This window comes from Octodon degus, unplaced genomic scaffold (genome assembly GCF_000260255.1).
Source record: "Octodon degus isolate 3935 unplaced genomic scaffold, OctDeg1.0 scaffold00180, whole genome shotgun sequence".
Lineage (NCBI taxonomy): Eukaryota > Metazoa > Chordata > Mammalia > Rodentia > Octodontidae > Octodon > Octodon degus.
In genome coordinates, this window is record NW_004524756.1 from 2,613,785 (window position 1) to 2,623,718 (window position 9,934).

Here is a 9,934-nt window from a genome sequence, read left to right on the forward strand (position 1 = left end):
GATCTAGGACATTTTGGATCGAGGGTCTACAGAGTCACACCTGTTTTCTGCTTGCCCTTCAAGGGTGGACATAAGCCTGCAACCCTCTCAGGTGGTTCTTGGTTCTAATATTTGGTCTAAGTAGAAACTTTTTACTCTTATTGACACAAATATGTTATATTCTTCTATTTTCCTTCTCTATTTCTTTATCTTCCATGTTTTTTTCACTTAACAGAGAAATAAATTAATAGTGATTTTCAAGCTCACATATAATTAAGTCCGGAGGTCTTAATTATAAAGTTAGGTCTAGAACTTAGTTCATTGGTTCTTTTAATATTAGTTGCATCATTTATAGCTATTGTTTATCTGAAATATCAAAAATGTAAGCAACTTTTTTAAAATTTAGGACAGGGTGTATAGGGTGTTCAGGGTATCATTATTAGACTGGATTCATAGTGTTCCTCTTGTTTGCAGCCTCCCAAGTGCTGGGATTACAGGCACACATCACCACGCCCCATCTCAATTGCCATCTCAGCATACCCCAGGGGCTGGGCTGGCACAGAAGGCCTGGGGATTGAACTCTCAGTGCCTGAGTCTGCCTAAGCAGGAGCTTTAATCTGCTGAGCTATTTGATGGGCGCCTACACCTTTCTTTTTTATAGAGCTTATGCTTTACCAACCTCAAACTATTAAGCTCATATTAAAATCTTCAGCTCCTTCATATAAAAGACACACTAACATGGAGAAACTCACCTTCAGTTTGAATAATTTCCTTACAACAATTAAATTCTAAAGAGAGCATATAAGGCAAAACTCATATAGAGCTAAATTTACCAAATTACCCTTGGAAATCCTTCAGCAGCCCACAAGTGAGATGTTCATGTTGTGAGAGCCGCAGAAAGCCTGTGCCCAGGCCACAGTGAGAAGAGATTCACATGCGATGTTGCATGTGCTCATGACATTATTAAAAAAGATATCAGAGTATCATGCATTTATATTCAAAGTATCAGTGCTACTTCTTATGAAATCTGTCCTGCATCCGATCATACTAAGGATAAAATCAGCACATGGTCTTGGTAGAATTGTTAGGATTTTATGCAGAATCTAATTGAGTGGAACAGAAGCCCATGTGGAAGAACAGTGTAGACTTAGCCAAATTAACAAAATTGTGCTGCAGCGGTATCCTCTCAGTCTGAAAAAGAAAAAACCTTTCCACCCCTTCCCCATCATTTAGAGAACTGTGGCCTTATAAACTGGTATATGGTCATGAGCATAGCTGAATATCACCTCTAGCTGTTGGCCATCTGAGCCAAGGAACTGCTCCATTAATGCTAACCTCAATCATCATGTGTGGAAGATACTTTTGAGCATTTGGAGGTATGAGTCGGCTATGAAAATTGGTTTTGTGTTGAGCTAGAAGTAATCATTGTATGATAATTAAAGCATTTAAAAATATCCATTGTGTAATGCAGAATGATCTCAGCATTGCCATTTATTTTTTCCTATAATGGCTGATTTGCTGCATTTATTCTTTATTTGTCTTCCCAGTGAATTCATTTATTGCCAATGTTTTTAGTAGTATTGTGAGCTTCATTGCATAATTAGTAGTATTCAGCTGCTGCTTTTTAGCCTGAAAGAACTGTAATTAGTTTTCATTCACTCTTGGCATTTATGTAGTATCAGGGTCATTGTCAAAAAATATAAAGACTGTAATTCTATCACCAGGTTTTAAATCCATAAAAATGTAAAAATCTATTTTGTTCATCTTAAGTAATGAGAGGAGGTATGAGCCGCAAATGGCGCAATTTCATTCTGCTTGGAAAGAGGGACACCACAGGATTTGAGTGGTCTGTGTACATACGGGGCACCAAAGTGTTCCCTGCCCAACTGGAGAATTCTGATACTGTTTAGTTGCTTAATTCAAAATAACTGAAATCACATATAAGAGTATTTCCTCCACTAATTAAGCTACCTAAAGCAATGTATTTTTAGTGGGTAAAAAAGGTAGGCTTGGACTCTCATTGCAAGTCACAATCCATTTCACTTACTAAGTATGATTTGATTGTGAAAATGTGACTTCATAATATTTGCACAATACTTGAAACAGAGCTTCAAAAATGGTTACTATTGTTGAGTCTTTAAAGTGGCACCATCAGCTCTTTCATGTTATTTTTAAGGTGAGTGGAAAGCTTCTGTGCAACACCTTGAGGTCAGAAGACCTTGTAAGGGTCAAGGTGCTCTAGAATTCTAGAGGGAGGAAACAGATCGTACCAAGTATCAAATGAAAGAATGTGTCGTGAAGAATGTTAATTAATATTGGCTGATGTAATATGTACCCAGCGCATCAGTAGAGATGTTAAATTTAGCTACAGGCTTGTGTGCTCAGGTTGTAGCCCATTCCCTTGTTATTGCTGCAAGAGTTCTTGGCAGCTTGAATGTGGGGAGGAGGAGGTAGGGGTGGCGGTGGTGGCAGTGGTGGTGGTATGTGTTGACTGGTATGAGTGACACAGCATGGGGCAGAGGATGAGTGGTTGGGTGTGTGTTTGGGGGAAGGCGAGGAGTTCTGACATCACTGTGGCCCCACCTAGGATCATTTTAATCTCCAGAGGATCAGTGCTCTACACAACCATGTGCTCAGTGAATCCAGTTCAGATCTATGTGATTGCTTTGCCTCTTTCTTGGCATCATCAGGTTTGGGGGTTGTGTGAGGCTCCAGGTAGTCATTAGTAGAACTTGATGTGGATTAAAAGAAGCGATCATAGATTAAAAGATGGTAAACAAGAATTTCAGCTGCAGTACCACCTCAGAGAACAATAAGGGCAAAGACTTCAAGGCAAAGACCCTCCCTTTGTTCACCACACCTGAAAACAAAGACACAAGCAAACAACCACGTTAAAGTGTAAACTCTGGCAAGGGTGCTAGCTAACACTGGGCTAGTTGACTCTCGTTCTGTGTGAAGGCACCGCTGAGAGATTCCTGCGCACATTACTTTACTTGGCATTCATGATTCTAAGAGCAGGGACCTTGTAGGTACATATTATGGATGAGAAAACTGAGGCAATACTGAAAAATTGGTTGGGATGCACATTCCTGCTTTTCATCGATTTCCTGTTCTGCCTCCAGGTAATGGTTGCCATGAAATTCTCCCATTGCTCTGCTATGTTTGGACTGGCCAGAAATGTTCCTTGTTTTCTCTTTCAGCTTTCCCCTGGCTAATAAACTAAAATCAATCTATTATAGATTAGATTTTTTTTCTAAATGGAAAATATGCTTTGTTTTTTAATCCAAGGGCTTTCTTTAGAACTCTTGAGATATCATGAACTGCTTTTGTATAAAAATAAGAACCAAACGTTTAGATTATTCAAGCAAATGATTATAACTCTATTATAGAGGAAATTTAGACAGTTACACAGACCAAAAGCACTAATCATATTCACACAGTTTTATGTTAGCACATCTTGGAGTCAAGTTATCTTGTACTTTTTATGAAAACATTTGATAAGTGATCTTTTCCCTTTAAGTTTTAATTACACACATTTAAAATATGTTATGAGGAATGGAAATGAATTTTGTTTTTCTTTCTAGATGTGGCGCCAGAGAGAAGAAACTGTCAAGAGTTCTGGGAATTTGTGAACTTTTCAAAAATTTACAGAACAAGAGCTAAGGAATGAAAGATAAAGTCATAGAGAAAAACAAGTTAGAAGAGAATTCTAGGGAACACTTTTAACTAATTAGTATTTGGCTACAAACTTAGTGAATCGAGATTTTAGTTCAATAAGCTGTCTTTGCTGAGGTAGAATTTTAAGGACACAACACTGAATGTCTTGCCACGTACTTCTCAGTGATTATCACGGGATTAATTCGGTGGGCCTCAGCTACACACCACACAAGTTAAGCCTCTTTTCCCTTCACCATTTCTTTGGATAGTTACAAGCGTGGGACAGATGTTGGGGTGCCAGGCATCGAGGGTGGCATGGTGTAGGGGTAAGTGCCCTAGACCTGGCATGAGAACACCAGAGTCTTTATTCTTGTTTTAATCTTCATTATGTGTGTCCCCTTGGGTAAATTAAGGATTTCTCTTCTGTAAAATGGAAGATATTCCAGCAAAATAGATGTTATAAAGAAAGAGAAAATAAAACAACTACTGTTTCAAGAGCATTATGAATCACTCTTAGAAGCAGGACAAGAAAGGGGGCTCCTGGCATGGATTAGGGCTGACTTTGCCAAATGAACAGAGACTAAAAACAGTTTCATGGGATAAGTTGTTACTCTAAGACAGCTGCTCAGTTCTGACCTGCGTATCCTTAGAGATCTTTTAAAATATACTAATATCCCCTCCTTACCTCTAGGATTTTTAAAACATTTAAGATGACAAGGCTAGGCTTACCTACAGATTATTTTGTTCTCCAATTCTCCAGGTGATTCGAAAGAGCAACGAAGGTTAGAAACCCTGCTGTCAGGTTTCTGGAACACATTTTGCAAGTTGGAGACAATGGGCACATTTACATTTTTAGTTTTCAAAATTTAATCCATTCAGCCACCCATAGGTTTAATGTAAATGAAAGTCCTAAAGATACAGTGTTGATAAAGAGAGGTGATCTCTAGTTGAAAATACCATCAGAGATATAGAAAATCTCTTTTATAGTTGGAAGTTCCAAACCAAAATGTAATGACTATACTTATCTAACTTTTAAGATAATTTTTCACATTAATGAACCTTAGAAGCCAGGTCTGTGGTGCTCCAATTACTGAAAGGGCTTCGAAAGTGTAATATCATGCATCATGAGAAAATATAATATCTGTTAAAAAGAGGGCCAAAGTAATAAAATTATCATAAACAACTTGATTCAGTTATGCTACAGAACATCTAGTGATTAAAACCTTCTATCCCCTTAGCTCACAGCTTAAATTAAATTCACTTACATTTTTGCACTATTGCTAATTGTATTATTTGAAAATTCAATGATATGTAAAATATAAAGGCACCACCAATTTGAAACTAAATGTATATCTGCTTCAGGATGTCTCAATTTGCCACTTAATTTGAATAAATTTGGGAACTCTTGGAAAGTTGCTAAGAAGAATTAGTTTAAAAACATTTGGGACTATTTCCCTCAAACATAATGATGCTTAAAATAGCAAAGTGCTTGAAGTTATAAAGTTTTATGTTCTGGCCTCCTATGGACTCTAGAATAAAACTTTTCCTGTAAATGACCAAAACCCTGTGAACTGAGAAAAAGAATTCTTTGCATGGGACCACAGGTTATCTTATACAGTCTGCAGCAGAAGAAACCAAGGCCAGGAAGCACTAAATGACAACCCTCAGGGCACACAGCTCATAGTGGCAGTGCTGGGGTACACCTTTTAAGCTTCTGGTCTCCTTTGTAGCTTTCTGGAGAATCCTGATAAAAAATGCCTCAGAACTTGTAACATGTGGCTGGTTGGACTTTCATAAGTGTACCTAAAATCCCTGGGGAATTCCTTGCTTAAACTTTTGACAGCTGCTTGGTGGGAATTCTGCTATTCAAAAGACCCCAAGTTATTACTTGGGGTCTTTTAAATAGCATTATGGCCTCTCTACACTTTGGATTTGAAATATTAGGGATGTGTGGAAGAGTCTACCAGCATTCTCTGCAGCTGTGACATTAGCTACTAGGAACCTAATAACCTGTATGAGTGAAAGGTTGCAGTGACATGCTGTTCATATGACTGCTGCGAGTGCCTTTAGGCTAAGGCTGAGCCACACAGGACTTGGCAACTGCACACTTGCTGTGGTCACTGAGTTGGCACCAGAATGAAAGTTATCATGTTCGTATCCTCAAGATTTTCAGGATTTTATCCTAATGGCTCATACTTTGCTCGTATTTGGCTTCCAGAATCCCTACTCCTAAGGAAAGCAACAGGGCATTATGAAACTGAGTTTGTTAAGCTAATAGCTTAATAATACACTGGTAGACAAAGGTAGAAAAACAATAGGAATGAAATCCATGCTTTTTAACTTTGATGTCACTTTTGTTTGGGCTAATATCACAAAAATGTGGCAAGCAAAATAAAATCATGGGAAAGGCAAGAGGCTCAGTGTTTTAAATCTGAATATCTGAAGATGCAGTGCTATTATTTAATAAGTTGAGCAAAATGAATCACTAAATAAAAAAAGTTTGAAAGTGCACTGATTCACAGAATCCGCAGGATCTTAACACAATGGGTGCACAGCGAGGCGATGTGAAACCCAAGGTATATTCCAATTTCTGCTTCTGTCATTGGAGGGGTTGAAGGAGATCCATTTTCTTTGTCCTACAGCATGCTCCAGAGTCTTCTGCTAGAGACTGGACTCAACACTGCGGGCTTCAGGAGAGTGAGGGTCAGCGTCCTCTCAAGAGTTGTAGGTAAAAGATAGTTGGCGACGGATTCTTTCAGGCTCTGCCTTGGGCTGCTGTCTTGTGAGAACAGTGTACACATTGGCTTGTAATGTTCCATCTACTGTTTTTTTTTTCCTCTAACAGAAACATGCTAGTTTTTTAACAAATTCTTCTGATTTAAGATTTTCCTCTGACAAAATTTGGGATGTAGAATGCCATGAGGATCTTGAAGTAATTTTAGTAATGTCGTATAAGCTTCAGTAATCACTCTGGTTTCTAGCTCAGTATCCAAAGACTCGTCTTACAATCCTAGGACAAGAAGGCTTTTGCAGAAAGTGAGCTCAGGAAGACATATTTATAAGAAATCAGCATCTGTGGTCACTCAGCATTGTTACCTAGTAACAGAATTCAGTTTAGATGAGGTAGAGAGTAGCTGTCTCCTCACTACTGAATGGACACTGCAGGCCAGCCAGAATCCCTGGGTCTAGCTGGGGTGACAGGTCTACCAGGAGAAGCAACAGCTGCCCCTGGAGTGCATTAGCAGAAAGCTCCTTAAGACAGAGCAGAGGAAATTGGGAATACAGCAAGACAGGAAGGACCACTCACCATGAAGTGAAATCAATGACAGATACTGGTATCTTCCTTGAACTAGTTGATGACTTCCTTGTTGAATTTCTAGTTATTTTAACTTCCTGTTCAAAGCCAAGGAGTAGTAGTTGTTATTGCTTATCAGTCAACTATGCCATCCCTGTTGATGTGACTGGGGAAACAGACATAGTTTATGTTTTTATTCATATACTAAAAGCAGTTCTTGCATTTGCTTGTAAAGTTAATTATTATGAAGTTTTGGAATCTGTTATTATTTGTGGGTGCTTAAAATATCATCTTGTGGTAAAGATCTAAAAATGAAGTTGAATGGTAGACATCAAAGGAAATAAAGTTGGACAATGGAAATCGATGATAAATCCCTTTTCAAATAATCTATATAAATATTTGCCTGTAGGCTTCACCTTGATATTTGACCAGAATGTTCTTAAGTAAATAGTTCTAGATCATTTTGCAGAGTTTGCTTTTAGATATTATTTAGTACTGAAGGATATTCTCATTATTTGCATATACCACTTTATTTTTGTATAGTAAAGGGCTTTCATTATCTGAAGAACTATGCAGTACACAGTTAAGAACTCCATTAACACAAATTTCCGTAATATTTCACTTCTTTGAACAAAGATCATGACTCCTTTGTAGATATTCAACAGTGAGGTGACCTCTTTTTCATGTATGTTATTAGGGTCCTTTTCAAAAAACATTTTGAAGCTTGTTAACTTGTGAGTACTGGGACCATTTGAGTGTCACGAGGCCTTCCTCCCCTGTGGACCACAAAGCAGCTCTTAGGAGGGCTGGGTGATGGCGTGCCCTCACATCAAAGAGAGCCGTACAATTGATGTGGGAACCCTCAAGTGCAGGACTCGCCTGGCTCCTGACTGCTGCTCTTCCTTCCTACTCCTTCTCTCAGCAAGGGACAAAAATCAAAACTTGAGAATTACTGAATCTGCATGTTTCTCCCCTCACGTGTCTTGAGGCCAATCGTTTCTACGATTGAGAACAAGGAATTCTACATCACTGTTTAGAGCATATGGGATGTCATTACGGAACAACTTTTCAAAGTTGTACTCAGTGCCTGCCTTTACAGGACTCACTGGTTAAAGATTAAAATTTTACAAATGAAATAAAAAGCTTTGTGAAGCCATTATGACCAGTATCTAAGAGCTGAACCATCTGCTCAACTGTGTAAAATTTCTGGAAAATTTAGCGCGTGTTGTAGGAGAACTCTGGTGGTGGGAATCCATGACAAGGGCTTCCACTGAAGCCTCTTACTAAACCAAATTTAGTGTGTTTTATGGGGCAGAAAATGATGCTAGACAGTACAACAGGCTGTGTAAATGCCTCAGAAATTAAACAAACAGTTCCCAATACAAATGTACACAATGCAAAATGTTCTCAGCAAAACCCAAGACCAGCCATTCCCAGGAAACCTGAATGAAGTGCTGAAATCATCAAAATATTAGAGTAAAACACTCATTGCATATTTGATATTTTATTTTATTGACATCTTATATCTGTGCTAAGTGCATCATATACAACATAGTAGGATGCTCCTGACAAACCAGGTAGAGAAGAGAGATGACACAACTGCCACATAGGAAAGGAAAGCTGAGCACATGTGCTGTCGGTGAGTGAGACATGGGCATGGCATGCACAGCTGTCACATGTGAAGACTGCTTGAGTGTGAAGGCTGAAGCAAACCTTGTTTTTGTAGTAGAGTTCTATCGGGATTTTCATTGTAGTTCAGATGAGAATTTATTTCTGATGTTATTCTTTAGATTGTGTAAGGAAGTACACAGCTAATATGAGAATGTTGATGTCTATTCTAAAGGCAGAATATACATTAAGCATGCAATAATTTATTTTATTGATATTTTATGTTCCTGTTAGACACACACTATATAATACAATAACAACCTCCTGACAAGAGAATATGACCGCTGAAATGCCAGATATGTCCTACAAAATGAGCAGGAAAGCAAAAGACATGTGCTGTCCATGTAAATGATACATGTGTATGGACCGTGCTGTTTTCATGTGTGCAGACTGTCTTTGGTGTGGTAGTTAAAGTGAAGATTATTTTTTTTGTAGAGCACTATTGATGTTTTCATTGTAGTTCATTTTGGAATTTATTTCTGATTCTTTTTACACTTTGCACAGCAATAACCAAACAGTTGATGTTGAAAATTTTGATACCTTTGTGTAAACATTCAATAAATATTAAAAATTAAAAAAACCCCAAAATATTAGAGTAGCGGCCTCTGTAAAGTTAAAGTCAAGATTTTGGAATGCAAAGTTCTGCAAAATAGAAGAGCATGTTGAGAGAGTACGGCTTAAATAGGATAAATTCTCAAACATTAAGCAGCAACACACAACATCTGTCATTTTGTGGCCTTGATTACTCACATATTCATATTCAGATGACTCTAGGCTTGATGCTTCTATTTAATGTGATATTTGAATATGTATCATTAATGAATAAAATATTAACAACACAGAACAACACTCTCTGGGTACTCGCTATTCAGCTAACAGTGCTTTGTGTTATACATGGGGATTGCCCTCCCTATTTCCTCTTCAAGGTTACCTAAAGAAAGGGGCTACTGATAGCCTTGTCCTATCTATGTGGAAACAGGTCCAAAGGAGTTTAGTTTGGTGACCTGCTCAAGGTCACACAATTACTTGGGGGCAGAGTTGTTTGAAAAGAGGTGTTTTGACTCGAGAGTTTTGAGGTGTTTTACTGCTGTCCCTGTGGCTCATCCATTCACGTTACAGAGCAACTAAGTGCTTGTGACTTCATAATCTACTACAGAGAAACAGATCCTATGCAGATATGGAAACACATGTTATGTGACTATAACTGTGCTGAAGAGAAATATGGTGGCTCAAAGACTGTCAGAGGATGCCTGCAACCAAAGTCCTATGTATAGGGTGAGTCTGTCTGTCTGTCTGTCTGTCTATCATCTATCTAGTTTTTTACTGATATATATA